Here is a 23,548-nt window from a genome sequence, read left to right as displayed (position 1 = left end):
CATGTTACGATTGACACCTATAGCAAATTTATATGGGCCACGGCACAAACAGGAGAACGAGCACTCCACGTAATGCGACATTTGACTAGTTGTTTTGCAGTTATGGGAGTGCCACAAACGATAAAAACTGACAATGGCCCTGCATACACAAGCGCCAAAGTGAAACGTTTTTTCCAAACGTGGGGAGTGCGACATACTACTGGTATTCCACACTCACCCACGGGACAAGCTATCATTGAAAGGGCGCATCAAACGCTGAAACAATATTTGCAAAAATTTAGGGAAATCTCAGATGTACAAGAAAGACTTGTTAAGACTCTTTTTGTGCTAAATCATTTATGTATTTTTGCAGATCAGAAAGAGCCACCAGCATGGGTGCATGGTTATCCTAAAGAAAATAAGGATGACAAGCCAGTTTTCGTTATGTATAGAGATCCAGCAACCGGACTGTGGAAAGGTCCAGCAGAAGTGAAGTATATGGGTAGAGGTTATATGTGTGTACTTACTCCCACAGGGCCGAAGTGGATTCCAAGCCGCTGGACCAAAGCTGCTGTTGCTGATGATGATCAATGCAGCTCTGTCTGTACTGATCCCAGCGATGCCGTTGCCCAGCCGTGCGAACTTATGGGTGGCGTGGGCGAATAAAACTGGGACGACAGACTTTTGCCTGAGTTCAGCTACGGCAACTGAGCCCTTTAAAACATGTCTGATAGGCTTTCCTGAAATTATTGCCAGAGATTTTGATAATTGGACGTCTGTAACAGTTAATTGTATAAATGTTACTGTAGCAAATTGCTCGGTACAACTAATAAGAGCCCTAAATCACACTCTCCCTTGGGACCCCCAAGAAATTGACCTTTTGGGGTCAGAAAAAATTGGAAATGCAACTGATAACGTTACTACTCAGACATGTTTTGTGTTTGGCAGCTTTAGCCGCTTTGCCGCACAGGCCCAGACCTTTCAGTCATTGATCGGCATAAGCAGCCGCACTGATGATAACAACCCTTTTGTTAATACCACCGGTTGGACTGTTGTTTCACCTTTTACGAAAGGATTCGAAATAGGCCAATATTGTGGGAATTATAACGCTTCCAAAACACTCAGTGCCTATGGACGGAGTATGAAGGGAACCAATAACTCTTTGTGGAACAATGATACGGCCAAAGCTCTTCCCCCCGGATATTTTTTGATCTGTGGGGATCGAGCATGGCCTGGCATTCCAAAGAACGCCTTTGGAGGGCCTTGTTATGTAGGTAAATTAACTCTGCTCACAGTTAGCTGACAAAGTTGGCTCAATATAACTACAGTAGCGACAAATCGACACAAAAGGTCTATACATCAATTGCAAGCAGATTGTAACAACAATATAGAATTATGGTCAACCACAGCCAAGGTATTTGCTTCCCTAGTGCCCAACATAGGCACTGAGCAAGCGCTGGCTTGGTATTTTATTAACAATTATAGTTATAGTAAAAATAGCATATCACTGTATTTTAAATAATGTTGTAAAAATGAACCACAATGTACTGGTGGTCCAAAAAGAAAAAGGGGGAAATGTTGGAGAAAGTTAGCCAGACTAGGCCGCGGTGGGAAAATTCTGAGTCATGCTGACAAGGGAGAAAAGAAAGTCATGCTGACCTTGCTCTGTGCAGATAAGCAACTTTGAGGAAGTACAGTATAAGAAAAACAGGATGGAACCCGGACCACGTAGCAGTAACCGAAAGTAGGAGGAATATGATAATGTAATTTTTAGAGCTAAGCCAATGATTGTGAGACAAGTATGCATAAGGTAGAACTTAGTGTATAAATATGTGTAGGGTTTTACAATAAAGTTGAAGCTGGCCTTATCACTCACATTGAGTCGACTGCCTGCCTTCCCTCGCTCGTCGCAGAACCCTACAAACAACATGGCTTAAAGAGGAGAGAAAACTCTTGGCAAGAAGAATGACACCCGGATGGAAGACACCGCTTGGCAAGACGACGCATGGGACTGCGACAGTGATGTGAGGAGGCTCTGAGGCAACCCCAGAAAGAGTAGAACGTCATGGCCCGTGACAAGAAGTTATTCTCAAAACTGAGAGGATGTACAAGCAAGAAGCCTGGCCTCAAGACCTAAGAGCGTAAGGATGCAGGGAAGAAATCCCAGTCCATGAAAAGAGACTGCTAGAGAGCAGAGCTGCTCACGCAGCCGGGAAGGATGCCGCAAAAGAGGACCGTCTGGAAACTTCAAGACACAAGACCGATCCACGCTTTCAGCTTGTAACGCAAGGAAAAAGGGCCCTATTGGCGCTATGCCAACGAGTACAGGCATTCAAGATCCTAGAGATGGCGCTGGAGGCTTGTGCTGTGCTCCTCGAGCACAAAGAGGACATCGAGACTTAAGGAAGGCCTAAGACACAGAAGACAGACCACACAAACTACACAACAACAGACACAGGCTGGAACTGCCCTGCCCGGCTCACGCTAACGTCATGCTGATAAGTAACCTGCTCCCTTTATCTGCCCAAGGGGGACTGTCCCTGGACAGCCCTTTGCCCTAACTAACTTTAAATGCACCTTCCTGCCGTTGCCAATCTTGTGTCTCCCTGCCCCCTCCCCAGCCATCGTCCCTCAACTCAGCTTTCAGAGGGCCGGGAGGTCTGAATCCATCCTTGACAAAAAACACATTGGCTAGCTGATATTTTCCTGCAGTCACCAGGTTCCTCTTCAGGATCTGGAAAAAAAAACACCAACCAACACACACACCAGCAGTAAGCATCATGACAGTAGACGCCACTCTCTTCCACAACACCCTCATCCTCACAAGAGCCCTGGCATTGCACTTGCCTCTTCCACGCCGATTCCAGAGTGGGACACTGCGGCCGCCATTACTTGTGACACCTAAGATACCAAGACACACAAAGTTAACATTGCGTTTGTGAGAAATCACCAGTCCCATGCTCCTCCTCTCTACCCCCCAGCTCACCTCAAATGCTCATCCAATTCCAAAGGCGGCCCACACGGCACCTGCAAAACCACAGAGAAACACTTTGCTGAGTTGCCGTCTAATACTTTAGACGCCAACCTGGCCCACAACTGCCTCACCTTCTCGGACCCCTTCGTCAGCATGTGGCGGCGGCGTCCCTCCAAGCCTGCGTGCGGCACCTGCAGAAACCCAAGCGAAAAGGCACGTGCTGAGATACTGCCTGAAACTGCAGCCTGCCCACAGTGTTTCCTATCACCCTCTCATTGACCTTGGCCACTCAGCTGTCCAGCCTCTATCATTTTGGGTTGCAACATTGAGGTTTGTGCACCACCTGTAAGAGACCCAAAGAACATGGGTTGCTTATAACTTCACCAGCAATACAACACCTGAAGCATAACCGCTCCTTCAGCTCACCAATCACCGCCCACCTTGGCCGAGTCAGCTCCAGTGCCCATATCCCACGGTCCTCCTCCCTTTGCACCTTCAAATAAAAAAAAAAATACAGTAGTGTAGTCATATAGCCACCAGTCACATCTTCCCTCTAATACCACCCATCAATCCTCCTTCTTTTAGTGCTCTGCTCATCCCTCTACATCTGCAAAAACAATACTGAATGAGTCACTCGGATGCAGAGCAATAGCTTAACAATTGCAGACGACTTGTTTCCATGCAGGAATACTATCTAGAATCCAACTATACTTCCTGCCATTAAACAAATTTTATAACTCAAACATTAAGTCATACACATGCAAGCCTTAACGCCTTTGAGATTCAATTTCCTTCACTAACCCTGCACAGCACCTCACACATGGCTCAGCTCATCCCCATAAAACGTTATCAAAAGAGCTGTCCATGCAGCCTGCCAACAGCTACTGAGTCTGAGATGACTGTACAGCCTTTGCCTCAACAGTCTAGGCATATCAACATATTAACCATAGACTATTATGGCTATTCCACCTACCCCCGACTCTACACCCCCAGGCATAGCAGCTCCAAGCCACACACACACACACGCACAGACCAACACTACATGGAACCCTACAAAAAATGCACCTCAAAGAGGAGAGAAAACTCTCGGCAAGAAGAATGACACCCAGATAGAAGATACTGTCGGGCAAGACGACCTGTGGGACCATAACGGTGACGTGAGGAGGCTCTGTGGCAACCCCAGAAAAAGGAGTAGAACCTCACGGCCCGTGACAAGAAGATACTCTCAAAACTGAGAGGATGGATGTGCAAGAAGCCTGGCCTCAAGGCCTAAGAACCTAAGGATGCAGGGAAGAAATCCCAGTCCGTGAAAATGGACAGCTGGAGAGCAGAGCTGCTCACGCAGCCAGGAAGGATGCTGCAAAAGATGACCATCCGGAAAGTTTGAGACACGAGACTGATCCACACTTTCAGCTTGTAATGCAAGAAAAGAAGTGCCTATCAGGTGCTATGCTGATGAGTGAAGGCATTCAAGGCCTTAGGGATGGCACCCATGCCCCTCAAGCGCAAAGAGCAATGAGGACATCGAGACCTGAGGAAGGCCTAAGACACAGAAGACAGACCACACAAACTACACAACAGACAGGCTGGAACTGCCCTGCCCAGCGTCATAGTGAAGAGTGGCCAGCTCCCTTTATCTGCCCAAAGCAGACTGTTCCTGGACAGCCCCCTGCCCTACACTACCTTTAAAACCCCTTCATGCAATTGCCAACCTTGTCCACTAAGCCTTATCCACTAGCTCCCCCTGATTCCTCTCCAGCACCAGTGCCTCAAAACTTAGCTTTCAGATGGCCAGGAGACGGAATCCATCCTCAACATGGAAAACCAGTCAGCCCACTGGATTAATCTTGCAGTCGCCAGGTTCCTCTTCATCACCTGCAAAAAACAAACACCAATGCATGCACAACAATGCCATCAGTCAGCATCACATCAGTCAACATGGACCTTTCCCCCAACATCCCTCACCTCAGACATGCTGTGGCATTCCGCTCACCTGCTCCACGCTGATTCTAGTATCAGAGGCTGCAGCTGTCATCGCTTGTGGCGCATATGGTACCAAGAGACACGAAAGCACCTGTCCTGTGCTCCTCCTTTCTGCTACTCAGCTCACCTCAAACACTCATCCAGTTCCAAAGGCAGCCCGCTCAGCACCTGCAAGATCAGGGAGAAGCATCATGGAGAAGATTCACAGAGTTGCTATGTAATACTTTGCTACAAGATGCCAACCCGGCCCACAATTGCCTCACCTTCTCAGGCCCCTTGTCAGCACACAGCAGCAGAACCCCTCCAAGTCTGCATGCAGCACCTGCAGAAACCCAAGCAAAAAGGCACATGCTGAGATACTGCCCGAAACTGCAGCCTGCCCACACCAATTCGTGTCTCACACTCCTTTACCTTGACAGCCCTCCCACCTGGCCTCTGTCAGCTTTGGTTGCCACGTTGATGTTTGTGTACCACCTGTAGACCCAAACAACATGCATTGCTTATAACTTCACCAGCAATACAACACCTGAAAAATAACCGCTAATTCAGCCCACCAATCACCACTCACCCGCTCGCCTTACCCAAGTCAGCTCCGGTGCCTATATCCCACATTGCTCTTCACTTTGTCCCTTCAAATTAAAAAAAAAAACCACTGTAATGTAATCATATAGCCACCAGTCACATCTTCCCTCTAATACCACACACCAACCCATCTAGTTACAGCACTCTGCTCCGCTCTCCTCTGTCGCCCTGTGGTGCGCAGCTCGTCCCTCTGCATCTGCCAAAAACATAATGATCGAACAAGTCACAGGGTTGCAGAGCAATAGCTTAACAATTCCAGAGGACCTGTTTCCTGTTAAGAACACCATCTAGAATCCAAACAAACATACATCCTGCCGTTAAAAAAAAAAACAAACCCAACCGACAACGTTGAAGCCCCACACATACAACACCTTTGAGATTTAATCTGTTTCACTACCCCTGAACAGCCCCTCCGACACAACCCTGCTCATCCCCATAAAAGCTATTGAAAAAGCTGACCAAGCAGCCTGCCGATGGCTACTTGATCTGAGATGACTGCACAACCTTGGCCTCAACAGTCTAGGCATATCTACATATTAGCCATAGACTCTTGTCGCTATTCCACCTACCCCTGACTCTACACCCACGGGCAGGGCGGCTCCAAGCCAAACGCACACACGCACAGACCAACAGTACACGGAATGCTACAGACAACATGCCTCAAAAGGCGAGAGAAAACTCTTGGCAAGAATGACAACACCCGGACAGAAGACGCCATCAGGCGAGACGACCCGCAGGACCATGACGGTGATGTGAGGAGGCTCTATGGCAACCCCAGAGAAAGTATAACGTCGTGGCCCGTGACAAAAAGTTGCTCTCAAAACTGATAAGATGTACGTGCAAGAAGCCTGGCCTCAAGACCTAAGAGCGTAAGGATGCGGGGAAGAAATCCCAGTTCGCAAAAAAAGTGGATGGCTAGAGAGCAGAGCCGCTCAAGCAGCTGGGTAGGATGCCACAGAAGAGGACCATTGGGAAATTTCCCAGATGGGAGACGAATCCGCGCTTTAAGCTAGTAATGCAAGAAAACAGGCACCTGATTGTCACTATGCTGATGAGTACAGGCGTTCGAGACGCTCGGGATGGTGCCCAGGCACGTGCCGTGCTCCTCGAGCGCAAAGAGTAACATGGACACCAAGACCCGAAGAAGGCCTAAGGCGCAGAAGACAGACCACACAAACTACACAACAACAGACACAGGCTGGAACTGCCCTGCCTGGCCCACGCTAGTGTCATGCTGAAGAGTAGCCGTCTGCCTTTAACTGCCTGAAGCAGACTGTTCCTGGACAGCTCTCTGCCCTACACTGTCCTTAAAACCCCTTCATGCAATTGCCAACCCAGTCCCCTCCCTCACCCAGCGCCAGTGGCCCAACTTAGCTTTCAGACGGCCAGGAGTATCGATCCGTCCTCAACAAGGAAAACCACAATCATCCCACTGGATTAATCCTGCAGTCACCAGGTTCCTCTTCAGTATCTGAAAAAAAAAAACCAACCAAACAAAAATCAATGCATGCACAACAGTGCCGTCAGTCAGCATCACGACGGCCAACATCAACCTTCCCACAACACCCGCCACCTCAGATGCGTGTGGCATTCCACTCACCTGCTCTGTGCTGATTCCAGAGTCAGACGATGCGGCTGTAGTCGCTTATGATGCCTAGGGTACCAAAAGACACAAAATTACCGTTGCACTTGCCAGAAATCACCAGCCCCATGCTCCTCCTCTCTACTACCCAGCTCACCTCAAACGCTCAGCCAATTCCAAAGGCAGCCCCCACAGAACCTGCAAAACCAGAGAGAAACACTTCGCTGACTTGCCATATAATACTTTGCTATTAGACGCCAGCCCGGCCCACAACTGCCTCGCCTTCTTGGACCGCTTGTCAGCACACGGTGTCACCCCTCCGAGCCCGTGTGCGGCGCCTGCAAAAACACAAGCTAGAAGGCACATGCCGAGATACTGCTGGAAACCGCAGCCCATGCCGATCTCTGTGTCTTCCGCTCCTTTACCTGGACAGCTCGCCCATCCAGCCTCTGTCAGCTTGGGTTGCCACCCTGAGGTTTCTGCACCGCATGCAAGACGCAAACAACACAGATTGCTTATAATTACATCAGGAATAGAACACCTGAAGAATAACTGCTACTTCAGCTCACCAACCGCTGCTCACCTTGCCCAAGTAAGCTCCGGTGCCTATATCCCATGTTGCTCCTCGCTTCGCACCTTCCAATTAAAAAAAACTTTACTATAATGTGGTCATATAGCCACCAGTCACATTTTCCTCCTAAAACCACACGCCAACCCACCTCGTTACAGCGCTCCGCTCTTCCATCACCCTTGGGTGTGCAGCTTGTCCCTCTGCATCTGCAAAACCAATATCATCAAACAAGTAACCCGGATGCACAGTGATAGCTTAACAATTCCAGAGGACTTGCTTCCTGTTAGGAATACCATCTAGAATCAAACTACAGCCTGCCATTAAACGAAAGATATAAATCAAACATTAAGCCCTATGCATACAAGCCTTAACACCTTGGAGGTTCCATCTGCTCAACTACCACTATAGCTCACTCTCCCACACAGCTCCAGTCATCCCCTCTGCACCTGCAAAACACTACAGAAATTGCTTTCCTCACCTGCTGCTGACAGCTACTCAGTCAAGATGACTGCACAACCTTTGCCTCGATAGTCTAGGCATATCAACATATTAACCGTAGACTCTTATCGCTGTTCTAACTACCCCTGACTCTACACCCACGGGCAGGGCGGCTCCAAGCCAAACGCACACACACACAGACCGACACTACACGGAACGTTACAAACAACACACCTCAAAGGTAAGAGAAAACTCTTGGCGAGAAGAATGACACCCAGACGGAAGATGTTGTCAGGCAAGACTACCCATCTCACGGTGACGTGAGGAGGCTCTACGGCAACCCCAGAGAAAGAGTAGAACGTCGTGACCCATGACAAGAAGTTACTCTCAAAACTGAGAAGACGTACACACAATAAGCCTGGCTTCGAGACCCAAGAAAGGTAAGGATGGAGGGAAATGATCCCAGTCAGCAAAAATGGACAACTATACAGTAGAGGTGCTCACACAGCCAGGAAGAACGCTGCAAAAGATGACCATCTGGAAAAATCCAGGATGCGAGAGCGATCCACGCTTTAAGCTAGGAACGCAAGAAAACAAGCACCCGATCGGCGCTACGGCGGTAAGTACAGGCATTCGAGGCCCTAGGAATAGCGCTCGAGACCTGAGGACGATCTAAGACACAGAAGACAGACCACACAAACTACACAACAGGCTAGAACTGCCCTGCCCGGCACATGCTGGTGTCATGCTGAAGAGTAACCCGCTCCCTTTACCTGCCCAAAGGAGACTGTTCCTGGACAGCCCTTTGCCCTACAGGAAATGTAAATCCCCATTCCTGCAATTGCCAACCTTGGCCCCTGCCCCCTCGCCAGTGCCAGTCCCTCAACTTAGCTTTCAGAGAACTGGGAGGTCTGAATCTATCCTTGACAAAAAACAACTCATCTGGCTGATACTTTCCTGCAGTTACCAGGTTCCTCTTCATCATCTGCAGAAAAGAAATACCCGCAACACCAGCAGTAAGCATCATGACAGTAGACGCCAACCTCTTCCACAACAACCTCATCCTCAGAAGCGCCGTGTTGTTCCGCTCACCTGCTCCATGTCGATGGCAGAGTCCGAGGCTGCGGCCGCTGTTATTTGTGGCACCTAAGATACCAAGAGACAAAATTACCATCGCACTTGTGCGAAATCACCGGTCCTGTGCTCCTCCTCTCTACTGCCCAGCTCACCTCAAATGCTCATCCAGTTCCAAAGGTGGCCTGCATGGCACCTACAAAACCAAAGACAAAAGCTTCATGGAGCTGCCGCAGGATACTTTCCTCTCGGACACTGACTGGGCTGACGCTCGCCTCACCTTCTCAGACCACTTGTCAAGGTGCCGCTTTGCTCCTCGGACGCTATGTGCGTCACCTGCAAAAATCAAAGCAACAAAGCAAATAACGCATGCCTCACTTGACTATCCTGCTTATCCTAGACCCGTTACTTAACTGCAAGAATAACTCAAACCACCCACCGACATACAAAAATTACAGTTACTGCCAGATGACTCAAATATAAATAAAGACCGATTGGCCAAATGGCTAAAGAAGTACGGATAGCAAATGACCGTGGCTGGTGTAAGACAGACTCTTCCTTTATGGATAAATAACTCTGTGAGCTACAGCATGGAGAACCCCTCAGTAGACAGCATGCTCAAATGAGAACACTGACATATACGGGACAGTAGATTGGGCTGCCAGAAGCTACTTGCAGACAGAATGCTACTACTAGATAACATTCCACTATAAAGTCTTAAACCAAAACTGCATAGTAGTTACAGGAGAGCTGAGTGCAGACAGATGCCAAATATGACTTGATGGTCACAAAATCTAATGAAGACAGGCACCAAAAGTCTAATAGAGACCGCTCAGAGCCAAATGCTTGATGAGAGATGCTTCTTGCAAAAATATGAGCTCGATGAGGAAAAGCCAAAGGTGATGCAGACCGAGCTATTAAAATCTCAATACAGAAGTACGCATTACTTCAGGTGGCGGGATGGTTCTGCCAGGTTGGTCTGACCCAAGCACTGGGTTCTAACACCTGTCCAGTGGTATACGTGATATCTCACAGCCTCCCATCTAATAGACAGCTCCCCAGTCCAGGACCCTGTTATACATGTCCCAGCCCCCCTCAGCCCCATGATGAAAATCAAACAGTGAAAATAAGGACTCTGCTTCATCACCTTGGCCTCCGAAAAAAGCTTGCTTCCTCTGCTGATGGTCGACACCAATATCCTCGAGCTGTTCCTTGAATGTGGGCTGTACTGCCTTGGGTGCCTGTACTGCCAAAGGAAGAGAAAATAATTATGCTCTTTGAACATGCTCCATCATCCTCTTGTTCTTCAAGAAATCAAAAGAAAACTATCCCGATTTGTGCAGGAGATGGCTGAGGCCATCCCCATAAATGGAAAACTCTGCTATGGCCCTGCTTTGCCTGTCAGCGACAGTGTCCACCATCGGGGTGCCACAAACCCCTTCATGAGTCGCTAAGAAAATCATACAATTAGTTAAAAACATCTGGCAAATAAGATATGACCTAAAACCATGTGTACCCCACCTTACCCCAAAACCAGTCAGACAGCTGGCTTCCTCCCACACAAAACTCAAATCTTCAACAAATAGACAGAACAGAACAACATTACATCAAACAGAACAAAATCCTTACCCTCTGACACGCTCCGAAAGGGATTAGTGCACCCACATAATATGTACTCACACTCCCCACCCACGTACCGGCTTCCTCAGGGTCAGCCCTGTAAAGACGGGAGGAAGCCCGACTCTACCTCCCCGGGTGCCCCGGCATGCCACACCCCTCTCTGCCACTCCCATTGAGCGAAAACACTGGTGATGATATCTGGCAAAAAAAGAAGAGCAAAGACAGTCACAGGGACCTGCATGTCAAAAAATGACCTGACTTAACCTGCAGGAATAAACAAAAGAAGTCCTACAAAAAAAATTCTAACTAAAAAACCAGAAAATATTAAAAACCCATGAAGCTCAAAAAGACAGGACATTGTACCACACAGCAACCAAGACTGCTAGACAGATGAAGCCGTGAGGACAAGATGTCTGCCACAAAAACAGCTTGAGCCCAATTACCTATAAAGCCCTTTAGGGAATTACAGCAGCAGTCGGCCAATGGAAAAACCACGACGGTGTGATGTGGTGACTCAGAGATCTAAAATGGACACCCTTTCGCTACAGAAACTGATACTAAAACAAGAACAAGAGAACTGACGACTGACTAGAGCAAACTTCATTGGATGCTTGAGGAAAAAGGCACAACTGGGAAAACAAAAAAAGCTTGTGTGTCCAGGACTGCAGTAAAGGAAACACCCTTGTCTGGAGATTGTTATGAGCACAAACACCACACATCTCCAAGAAATTCTAGGGAAGACAGCAACGCAAGCCTGTGCTGAAAATAAATGCCTAGCCAATACCACAAAGTAACAATGACTGTGACATCCAGAAGGATGCAAAAAATAAGTAAGTAAAAGGTACAGAAGTAAAGACCTCAGAGTTCTGGAGGATATATTTTGATGTACCTTAACATACCTAATGCTTTCCGAGATGAGACTTCTCTGACGTTCAGCCCTCTATGTTGTAATGCGGAGGCCCGGATGGTTTACTCTGCATCTCCCGTGACTTTGTTGTATCTCCCATCAGCTGCAGACAGACTAAAACAGAACAGACCTCATCAACACCCAAATCCAACTGCAAAACCCACCTCAGTAAGGCTCGTGAACACACCTCCCTTTCCCAACCATCCCCTGGTCCCAGAATTTTAGAAACCCCTTCTCTTCTCCTCAACTGTCAGGGAAGGAACTCCACTCCTTCCTGACAGCTCCTGCTCTGTATTTGCACCCCTGAACCCCCTGTGTCGGCCGCTCCTCGGGAGCTGCTCTTCCCAGCTATGCCCAGTCTTCTGCAAGCACCTCCTGTCTTCCATCTTCCCACAGACTCTGACCTCTGCTACAGCCCCACAAAATAAGTGAAGTCCTGACGCTTATAATCTACGAGGGGCTGGCCGCAAGCTGCATTGGTTCTAGAGACAACATGATACCCTGTGGGCAATTGGGAAAGGCCATAAGCCGTTCCATACGCTGAAAGACACTATGTCTTATGTCCCTGCTACTTTCTTGAACAATGCTAGAACTCCATATGCAGATGCATACAAGATGCTCACCTCAACCCCTGCTAAATACTCTCACCATTGCTCCTATCAAGAGATGATGTCAACAGCTTCTGCAACATACAGCAAAGCTGGTGAAAAACAAGGTTCCATCTTCAATAAAGTCAGGAATTCTAAAACAATACAATGCACCTGGAATAAAATAAAAACCAAAACCATATTATTAAACCATCTTTCCACCTCTGAACACCAAATACAAACCTACTGACCTGGAAAAAAAACCCCAACACATACAAGTGTACTTTCTTCTACACATGTAGCTGAACCTTGACTTGTCCTGAAGCCCTTAGCTTAAACAGACACCTCTGCTTCTCTAAATATCAAAACATGACTACCCAAATAGCTTAGACAGCTCAAAAGCTACTTCCAAAGTGGCAATCAGCTGAAGGAACAGCAGACCACCACCTCCAGAGAAGCCCAGCAGCAGAATGAGCTGCCTGAGGAGAGGCTGTACCTCATATACCCCAGGCCCCGCCCACCACCCTTCCCACAATCACCTGGCAAGGGGGAGGAGCGAACCACCAGAAGGGATAAAGGCAGCCAGAGGAGCAGCAGGGAGTTTTCTCACCTGCCTGAAGTTTACAGCATACAAAGCACCAAACAGAGGAAGCCCCCCTTACAGCAAACGACCATACCTGCTCTTTTACTACAACTGCATCTATTGCATCAGCAATGTGACCAGGTAGGGACTTAAACTTAATTTTTCTGGGGCGCAGATAGAAAAAGATAGATGTCATACTAAGCTATGCAGGAAAGTAGATCATTCAATGCAATAAAAATATCATTATTAAGAATTATGTGCTTTGGTTTCCTCTGAAAAACCCAAAATGCTATGGGGTTAGACTTAATTTCTAGCAACACCATGCATGCTACCTAACTTTCAACATACCTGTATTCTGGATAGGACTGAACGACAAAGCAGAATTAGATCCTGTAAGAACCCCTTCTCAAAAATATCTCTAGATGCAAAGCAAATTATTTGATGTAAATCACCAACAATTCAGAGACCCCCCAGGGGCACCTAGAGACGCCCTGGAGCAAACCAAGAACCCCCAGAAGCACCCCAAGACCCTCAGGAGCATCCTGTGGGCACCCAGGACACCCAGGAGCACCCCAAAAACACCAGAAGCACCCCATGAGCACCCAGAGATCCCCAGGGGATCCACGAGGGCACTCAAGAGACACAAGTACTCTCCAAAGACCCCCCAGGAGCACCCCATGGGCATCCAGAGACCCCCAGGAGCAATCAAAGACCCTAGAAGCATCCCACAGGCACTCAGAGACCACCAGGACTGCCCCAAGGGCACCCAGAGATCCCCAGGAGCAGCCCAAGGGCACTCAGGAGACACAAGGACTCCCCAAAGACACCCCAGAGGAACCCTAAGGATACCCAGAGACACCTAGAACACCCCAAGACCCCCAGGAGCACCACAAGATCTCCAGGAGCATCCTGTGGGCACTCAGAGACCCCAGGTACCCCTAAAATGCCCAGGAGCACCCCAAGACCCCCTGGAGCATCCTGTGGGCACCCAGAGACCTCCAGGAGCACCCTAGGAACCCTAGAAGCATCCTGTGGGCACCCAGAGACGCCCAGGAGCACCCCAAGCCGCCTAGGAGCACTCCAGGGGCACCCAGAAATCCCCAGAAACACCCAGATGGCACGCAGGAGCACCCCAGGGGCAACCCAAGGCTACCCAGAGCCACGTAGAACAACCCAAGACCCCCAGGAACACCCCATGAGCACCCAGAGACCCCCAGGAGCACAACAGGAATGCCCAGAAGCACCCCAAGACCCCCGGAAACACCCCATGGGCACCTAGAGAACCCCAGGAGTACCCCAAGACCCCCCGGAAACACCCCAAGAGCACCTACACACTCCCAGGAGCACGAAGAACTCCCAGAAGCACCCCAAGACCCCTGGAAACACCCCATGGGCACCTGGAGAACCCCAGGAGTACCCCAAGGCCCCCCGGAACACCCCAGGAGCACCTAGACACTCCCAGGAGCACGAAGAACTCCCAGAAGCACCCCAAGACCCTCAGGAGCATCCTGTGGGCATCCAGAACCCCCAAGAGCACCCTAAGAGCAACGCAAGAACACGAGGAACATCTTGTGGGCACTCAGAGACACCCAGGAGCACCCCAAGTCTCCCAAAGAATCGTATGGGCACACAGAGACCTCCAGGAACACCTTAGGAGCATTCTAAGGGTACCCAGAAACACCTAGAACGCCCCAAGACCCCAAGGAACAACCCATGGGCACCCAGAGACCCCCAGAAGCACAATAAGAACCCCAAGAAGCACACCAAGACCACCAGGAGTGCCCCCGGCGCGCAACCAGAGCGCCCCATGAGCACCCCAAGGACAGCCAGGAGCCCCTTAGGAGACCCGAAGACACCCCAAAGACCCCCCAGCAGCACCCCAAGACCTCCCAGGAGCATCCCAGGGGCACCCCAAGGCTACCTAGACATGCCTAGAACAACCAAAGACCCCCAGGAACACCCCATGGGCACCCAGAAACCACCAGGAGCACAACAAGAACATCCAGCAGCATCCCAAGACCCCCAGAAGCATCCTGTGGGCACCCAGAGACCCCCAGGAGAATCCCAAGAGCCCCAGGAGCACCCCATGGTTGCCTAAAGACTCCCAGGACCACACCAAGACCCACAGAGCATCCTATGGGCACCCAGAGACCCCCACGATCACCCCAGGAGCAGTCCAAGGGTAGCCGGAGACACCTAGAAGACCCCAAGAAACAACCCATGGGAACCCAAAGACCCCCAGGAGTACAAGAAGAACACCGAGAAGCACACCAAGACCACCAGGAGTGCCACAGGAGCAGAATCAGAGCCCGAGGAGTGGAACCAGAGCCCAAGAAGCAAAACCAGAGCCCCAGGAGCGGAATTAGCGTCCCAGGAGTGGAACCAGAGCTCGAGGATTAAAACCAGAGCCCGAGAAGCAGAACCCGAGCCCGAGGGATGGAACCAGAGCCTGAGCAGTGCAATCAGAGACCCAGGAGCGGGACCAGAGCCCAAGCACCAGAACCAGGACCCGAGGATCAAAACCAGAGCCCCAGGAGCGGAACCAGAGCCCCAGGAGTGGAACTAGAACCCAGGCAAAAAACCAGAGCCCGAGCAGCGGAACCAGAGCGCCAGAAGTGGAACCAGAGGCCTAAGAGCGGAAACATAGCCTCAGGAGCAGAACCATAGCCTGAAGAGCACAACCAGAGCCCAGGCAGTGCAACCAGAGCCCGAGCAGCGGAAATAGAGCCCCAGGAGCGCAACCAGAGCCTGACCAGCACAACCAGAGGCCAAGCAGCGGAATCAGAGCCCGAGCACTGCAACCAGAGCCCCAGGAGTGCAACCAGAGCCCGAGATGCAGAGCCAGAGCCCCAGCAGCGGAGCCAGAGCCCCAGCAGTGGAAATAGACACCCAGGAGCAGAACAAGAGCCCGAGCAGAGCAACCAGAGCCCGAGCAGGGCAACCAGACCTCAAGAAGTGCAACAGAGGCCCAGCAGTTGAACCACAGTCCAAGGAACAAATCCAGAGCACGCGGAACAAAACCAGGGACAGATGAAAAAAACAGGGCCTGAGCAACAAAACCAGAGCCCATGGAACAAAACCAGGGCCCGAGGAACAAAACCAGAGCCGGCGGGAGAAAACCAGAGCCCGAGGAAGAAAACCAGATCCGAGGAAGAAAACCAGATCCCAGGAAAAAAACCAGGGCCCGCGGGAGAAAAGCAGAGTCCGCGGGAGAAAAGCAGGGCCCGAGGAACAAAACCAGAGACCGAGGAAGAAAACCAGAACCCCAGGGACAAAACCAGAGCCCGCGGGAGAAAACCAGAGCCCGCAGGAGAAAACCAGGGCCCCAGGAACAAAACCAGGGCCCCAGGAACAAAACCAGGCTTCCGTAGAACAGAACCAGGCTTCCGTGGAACAGAACCAGGGCCCGCGGAAGAAAAGCAGGGCCCGTGGGAGAAAAGCAGGGCCCCAGGAACAGAACCAGGCTTCCGTGGAACAGAACCAGGCTTCCGTGGAACAGAACCAGGCTTCCGCGGGAGACAACCAGAGCCCGCGGGAGACAACCAGGGCCCGCGGGAGAAAAAACAGAGCCCGCGGGAGAAAAAACAGAGCCCGAGGAACAAAACCAGGGCCCCAGGAACAAAACCAGGGCCCGCGGGAGAAAAACAGGGCCCGCGGGAGAAAAACCAGAGCCCGCAGGAAAAAAACAGAGCCCGCGGGAACAAAAAGATTTGACGTGCTTGACCTTGACGGCACATTTGTGCAAGACAGGGTCAAGGAATGGGGCATCCTCGGGGTCGCTGAGCCATGGCTGTGCTGGGGACACGCCAAAAACATGCCTCAGCACCAGAAAAACACACTTCAACACACAAAAACACACCTCAATGCGCTTAAAACACACATTTCTGCATCTCAATGCACTTGAAGTATGTCTTTACAGGCCAAAACATGCCTTGATATGCTTAAAATGTGTCTACACATTAAAAACATGCCTTGACACACTTACAACATGCCTTCACTTGTTAAAACATGAATCAATGCACTTAAAACATGCCTTTACATATTTAAGACATGTTTACATGCTAAAACATGCCTCGGTGCACTGTAAAAATGCTTTTACATGCTGAAACACGCCTCAATGTGCCTAAAACACGTTTACAAACTAAAAACATAGCCTGACATGCTTAAAATAGGCCTTTACATGTTAAATACATGCCTTGATGCACTTAAAACATGCCTTTACATGCTAAAGCATGCCTCCACATGCTAAAAACATGCATTTACATGCTAAAAGCATGCTTTGATGTGTTTAAAACATCTTTACATGCTAAAACATGCTTCAGTGAGCTTAAAACACACCTTTTCAAGCTAAAAACATGCCTCTGCACAAAAACATGCCTTGACATGCAAAAATGTGCTTTGACATAATTAAAACACGACTCTGACACACTAAAAACACGCCTTGACATGGTAAACGTATGCCCCAACATGATAAAACCAGCCTCAAAACACCCTAACATCCAGAAAACATGCCCCAACACCAAAACCACAGCCCAACATGCTATAATCACACCTTGACACACTAATAACACACCAGTAGGCACCATGTTGTGACATGGGGATATTGCAGGGTGACCTGGGGGCCCTGGACCAGGATTTGGGGCATTTTAGGGTAATTCGGGGGGGGGCTTAGGGGTCCCAAGGCAAATTAGAGCCATTTTGGGACAATTCAGGAGGGGATTTGGGGTCCCCAGAGCAGAATTTGGAGATATGTGGGGCAAATCTGGTGGGATTTGGAGTCCCTGGGCTGCAATTAGGGACAATTCTGGAGGGATATGGGGTCCCAAGGCAGAATTTGGGGCATTTAGGGGCAATTCTAAGGGGATTTGGGGTCCCCAGCACAGTATTTGGGGCATTTTGGGAATACTCTGGGATGATTTGGGGACCCTAGCACAGAATTTGGGGCATTCTGGGGCAATTCTGGCAGGATTTGGGGTCCCTGGAACAGATATTGGGGCATTTAGGGCCTCGGGGACGCACTTAGGAGCATTTTAGGGCCATTCGGGGGGGATTTGGGGGCCCCAGACTTGAATTTGGGGCTTTTGAGGGGCAATTTTGGAGGAATTTGAGGTATTTGGGGGCAATTCTGGGGGGAATTGATATCCCCAGGGCAAATCAGGGGCATTTGGGGGCAATTCTGGGGGGCTTTGGAGTCCCTAGGACACATTTTGGGGTTCTTCTGGTGGGATTTGGCTTCCCTGGGCTGCAATTAGGAGCAATTCTGGGGAGATTTAGGGCCCCTGGAACAGAATCTGGGGCATTTTGGAGGAATTTGAGGTGATTCTGGAGAATCTGGGGCATTGTGGGGCCGTTCCAAGGGAATTTGGGGTCCCCAGGGCAAGTTATGCGCATCTGGGGGCAATTCTAGGGGGATTTAGGGCACCTGGAGTCAATTTTGGAGTATTTCGGGGCAATTCTGGGGGGATTTGGAGTCCTGGGATCCCGTTGGGGTGATTCCAGGGGGATTTAGAGTCCTTGAAGTTCATTTGGGGGGATTTTGGAGCAATTCTGGGGGGATTTAAGGCATTTGGGGGCAATTCTGGCGGAATTTGGGGTCCCTGGATCAGAATTTTGAGCATTTTGGAGCGATTCTAGGGGGACTTTATGTCCCCATCACAAATTAGGGGCATTTTTTGGCAATTCTGGGGGATTTAGGGCCCCTGGAGTCCATTTTGGGGTATTTTGGGGCAATTCTGAGTGGATTTGGGGTCCCTGGAGTGCATGTTGGGGGTATTTATGGGGGGATTTAGAGCCCCCGAGGTCCATTTGGGGGGATTTTGGGGCAATTCCAAGGGGATTTGTGGCTTCTGGGGTGCATTTAGGAGCATTTTAGGGACATTCTCAGGGGATTTGGTGTCCCCAGACCAGAATTTTGGACTTTATGGGGCAATTCTGGGGGGATTTGAGGCATTTTGGGGCAATCCTGGGAGGATTTGGGGTCCATGCATCAGAATTTTGGGCATTTTGGGGCAATTCTGGGGGGAATTGGTGTTCCCAGAGCAAATTAGGGACATTTGTGGGCAATCCTGGGGGGATTTGGGTACCCCAGCACAGAATTTGGGGCATTTTGGGGCAATTCTGGGGGGATTTGGGATCTGCAGAGCAGATCTAGGGCCATTTTGTGGTAACTCTGAATGGATTTGGAGTCCCCAGCCCAGAATTTGGGGCATTTGGGGGCTATTCCAAGGGATTTAGGACCTGGGAGGGGACCCAAGCATCCAGCTCCCCACTCACACCAACCCAACACCTCCCTGGATGCCTGGGTCCCACCTTGGCCACCCGTCCTTGCTCCAGCACCAGCTCCTGGGTCTTGATGTTCTTGTGTTCCTGCTCCTTCTCCTGTCATTTCTTGTGCCAGTAACAGATGTCCAGCGTGGGGCCCTTCTCTGGGGGAGAAGGGGGTCACAGGGAGACCCAGGCATCTAGGAGAAACCCCTGCCCCCACCCTGTCACCCCTCTGGTTCTGGGATCCCCCTCACCAAGGAGTCCGGGCATCCGGGCACACACCCCCAGAAAGGGACCCAGGCGTCCGGGACCCCTATTTCTCCCCCCTCAATCTCAACCAGAGCCCCAACAACCCCCTAAAAGGGGACCCAGGCTCCCAGGCCCCCCGGTCCCCCAAGAAGGGATCCCAACACCCACCCCTCCCCGCCAAAAGGGGACCCAGGCATCCCCATAGAAGCCACTCAGGTATCCCAGACCCCCTATTTCTCCTTCTCAAGATCAACCCAGGCCCCTCAAAACCCCTCCCCAAGAGGGACCCAGGCATCTGGGACCCCCCAAAAAGGGACCCAGGTGTCCAGGGACCCCCCCAAAAAAGGGACCCCAGCACCTAGGCTCACCCCGGCCCCGCAGGCAGTACCACTCCCGAATGGCCTTGGCCGTCTTCTCAGTGATGTTGACGCAGTCGCCTTGGAACCACTCGTTGCAGTTGTTGCACCCGCTGCGGGGGAGGGGAGCACCTCAGCCAAGGGACCCAGACGCCCGGGACCCCCCCACCCTCCCACATAAGGGACCCAGGTGTCTAAGGAAGCCCCATAAAGAGGAACCCAGTAATCCAAGGGGGACCCAGGCATCGAGGACTCCTCCACCCTAACGGACCCAGGCATCCGGGAGCCCCCCACCCTCCCCCATAAGGGACCCAGGCATCCAGTAGAGGCCCCAGGAGTCCGGGGAAGGGACCCAGGCATCCGGGGAAGCCCCATAAGGAGGAACCCAGGAATCAGGGGGACCCAGGCATCTGGGGAGGGGACCCAGGCACCCGAGGCTCACGTGCGCTTCCCACAGGTGTATGCACTCTTCTGTGATGTCCAGACCAGGTCCTCTAGTCTGGTGTACTGTGTAATGGCCCGTATAACGTGGGACTGAAACCAAGAACTTCTGACAGACTAGCACAGACTTTTGAAAAATGTATCTAACCTTGATCCAGCCAGGATACACAGATTTCATTTCACTTCCATGGTTCACTTTATCAACAAGGGCCAAATTTAAATAAAATGCAGAAGTCACAAGAATTCAGTCCTCAGGCAGTGAAAAGAAATCTGAGAAACTGTTCAGGAAACTATTCTCTTGAAACAAATGCATTTTTCATGAAGCAAAATGAGAAAATAGTATTTGCTGTTGGGAACTTTGAACTGTCTTTGCCCTTATCCTCAGAATATTCAAAGAAGCAGATGTATTCACCCAACAGCATCATCAATTTCGGGCACTGGAATAAAAACGCTGTAGAACATTTCTAAAGGGACTCAATGTTTTTTCTCTCTTGGAAGAGCTCGGCTCTGCAGCATAAGCAAACATTTTCATTTCAGGTCACTGTATCTGACTTACTCTTCTTCATATCTTAGGCATTGTAGGAAGCAATAATCATCACGAACAGTGCCTACCCACACTCAAATTATTAATTGCAATCATAGATGAATTTTCCTATATTGCTTCAAATAAAGTGTGAATACATTTCACATTAATCTATGTCTGAAAAATAGCTCATGAATAATTCATTCAATGATAATTCCTCCAATCAATCAGAGAGTGATTTAAATACATTTTATTAGAGTTGGACTAACTGTTCATTATTGCTTCACTGAATTGCATGTGAGAAAATGTCAAAATTGTTCCAAACTCTTCTATTACTAGCAACTAAAATTATTCTTGCACCAGAATTTCCTACTCAAGGAAAAAAAAATCAGACTGGCTGCATAAAAATTCCCTACCGCTATCCAAATACACACACACATATATATATAAAAAAAAAATAAATAAATACCTATCTCTGAGGAAGAATAGGAGGTCTGTCCCACTTAGAGATGCAAACTCAGTGAGAGAAAGAAGCATCCCAAATCTAATCTCATCCAAACAAACCCCAAGCTTTTGTACGCACATCTTCTGGCTGTGGTTTTGAAAGTTTACCCCTTGGAGCATACCTGGCAGCAGGTGAAAGTGGTAAGTGCTCCAAATCCATTTCATGTAATTGCAACTGTGACCTCCCTGCCGCTGTCCTCTAGGAAAGAGTCTGAGACATGCCACGTGAGGAAAGTTGAAACCAATTGATTATTCATTTGTGTTATAATCATCCCCTCCTGGATTAAATAAGAGGCTTCCATTGCATAGCAGATTTCCACTTCACTAAATCCTGGGGTTTACTTTGCTTTTTCAGATTCATTTTTATCCTTCTTCCCCCCTCTTGCGCAAGCCTCACTGTCTTCCTTTTCAACTGCAATTATCACTTTTCAATACTAATACTTTCCCAAGCAGCCTAGATTTTCACCCCTTTGTACTGAACCAGATTCCTCAACATTTGATCCAGTAAGTGGCTTATTTTACCCTCTAATCTCTCATTTGCCACCTCTGCACACAACCTGGATCTTTCCCTACCTAAACAAGCCATTTTCCACACTCTCATTACCTCTTCCTTTGTACTTCTCACCTTCCTTCCCTAGTGCATAGGATTACCAATTCCGTTTCTCTCCAATAAACCTTGTTCTTTTCTTGGTTTACCTCTAATCTTATTTTCTCAAAATATATTTCAAGTCTTTTTTTTCCTATTTAATTCATGTTTAATGCTCAGGCTTTAGATGAGTTCTTTGAGCTGTTGCTTTATATAGTGTAACAAAGAAAATCAGTGATAATGAAAAAGCGTACCGAAATACACAAAACAGAAGTATAAAAGATTTGTTCCAATCTTTGCATGCACACATATAGTGTAGTTAAGCTATACTATCTCCCTACTGAGCTCTGATGAACCTCCATCTGTAGCGGTACACAAAATAGAAAAAGGCTTCCTTCCTTCTGGCCTTACAGAGAGAGGGAGGGAAGTTCTTAATGCCTCACGTTGAGTTAAAATTACCAGCTATTTGTAAGGTTAGAACCATTTTTATTTCGCAAATAAAGCGAAATTAGACCGCTTTGGATTAGACAGCCAGCATCACCAGACACAGACAGCCTGAATCCTACCACAGCCAAGTTTATTAAACTCCAAAGACAACTTGATGTGTTCCTTTAGACTTCACTGATTTTTCCCCCGTGCACAGCCCCCCCACAGTACCACCTCTCGGCCCCTCCGGGGCTCTGCAGCCCCCCCCAGGCCAAACTCCCCAGATGCTCACAGCCCCTCCCCAGCCTGGAGCCCCCCCAGTCCCCTTCCCCGGGGCCTGCAAGTCCCCCCCCGCCTGCCCCACTCCTCAGCCCCCCATGCCCATGGCCCCTCAGACTCACTACCACCACCACCACGATGATTGATGATGAGGATGAGGATGCCGATGCCGCCACCGCCGCCGCTGCCTGGCTGCAGACCCTGCCGCGAGCCCCGTTGAAATAGCCTCCGCAGCCAATCAGCACACGGCTCCACCAGGCTGCCCACGCGGGGCACACGGGGAGTTGTAGTCCCCGCCCCAGAAGCACACATGCACGGTGTTTCATGCAGCGCGGGTGGCTGTGCAGGGACCTCTGTGCCATGGTGGTGATTGTGCAGGACCCTCGTGCGACAGTGGTGGTTGTGCAGGACCCTCATGCAATGGCGGTGGTTATTTTTCTCAGCAGTAGCCTTGGGTTCAGGAGCAAAACAGCTGGTGTCTGATACCGCCACAGTGTACCGCCTCAAGGCCACCTCCAGTTCCTACGTGGCTCCCACAATGTGCGTGGACCCCCCCTGCAACAGGTGCAGATGTGCAAGGACCCCCGTGCAATGGGGACTGGGATTGTTATAAAGAAGTCTGATTCACTGTGTTCTTCTCTCTGCAGAGCCTCGTTCCGCAGGAGCAGCTCTGCGCCAGCAGCTGAAGGAGCTGGAGCCTCAGGCTGCAGGAGCTGACCCAGCCTGAACGTTCTGATAAATCTAACGCTGCAAACACAGAACTCACTGAATCCAGCAGATGGGAGCGGGACAAAGAAGAGAAGGACCAAGGAAACAATTCCTGGAATCACAGAAGGGTTTGGGTGGGAAGGGACCTCTAAAGCTCATCTAGTCCAACCCCTAGCCGTAAGTAGGGACACACTCACCTGGACCAGGTTGCTCAGAGCCCCATCCAGCCTGACCTTGAACGTGTCCAGGGATGGGGCATCCACCACCTCTCTGGGCAACCTGCGCCAGTATCTCACCGCCCTCACCGTAAAACATTTCTTCCTAATACCTAG

General features: G+C 49.9%; 3 long non-coding RNA genes across 3 annotated transcripts; all 3 read right to left on the bottom strand.

Moving 5' to 3' along the window:
• Positions 1–7,256: 7,256 nt before the first annotated feature.
• Positions 7,257–7,880, bottom strand: LOC142077166 (uncharacterized). Its single transcript, XR_012671588.1, has 3 exons — positions 7,820–7,880; positions 7,684–7,736; positions 7,257–7,298 (listed from the first exon to the last, which is right to left on the bottom strand). It is a non-coding gene; the product is annotated as an uncharacterized LOC142077166 (long non-coding RNA).
• A 1,168-nt stretch (positions 7,881–9,048) lies between these two features.
• On the bottom strand, positions 9,049–9,381 carry LOC142077164 (uncharacterized). Its single transcript, XR_012671586.1, has 3 exons — positions 9,339–9,381; positions 9,202–9,255; positions 9,049–9,094 (listed from the first exon to the last, which is right to left on the bottom strand). It is a non-coding gene; the product is annotated as an uncharacterized LOC142077164 (long non-coding RNA).
• Positions 9,382–10,560: 1,179 nt separating this feature from the next.
• LOC142077165 (uncharacterized) lies at positions 10,561–12,514 on the bottom strand. The gene is made up of 3 exons (XR_012671587.1): positions 12,334–12,514; positions 11,703–11,824; positions 10,561–11,001 (listed from the first exon to the last, which is right to left on the bottom strand). It is a non-coding gene; the product is annotated as an uncharacterized LOC142077165 (long non-coding RNA).
• Between the last annotated feature and the right edge of the window lie 11,034 nt (positions 12,515–23,548).

The sequence above is a fragment of the Calonectris borealis genome, unplaced genomic scaffold, assembly GCF_964195595.1.
Source record: "Calonectris borealis unplaced genomic scaffold, bCalBor7.hap1.2 HAP1_SCAFFOLD_169, whole genome shotgun sequence".
NCBI lineage: Eukaryota > Metazoa > Chordata > Aves > Procellariiformes > Procellariidae > Calonectris > Calonectris borealis.
This window is presented reverse-complemented; position numbering and strand designations above follow the sequence as displayed.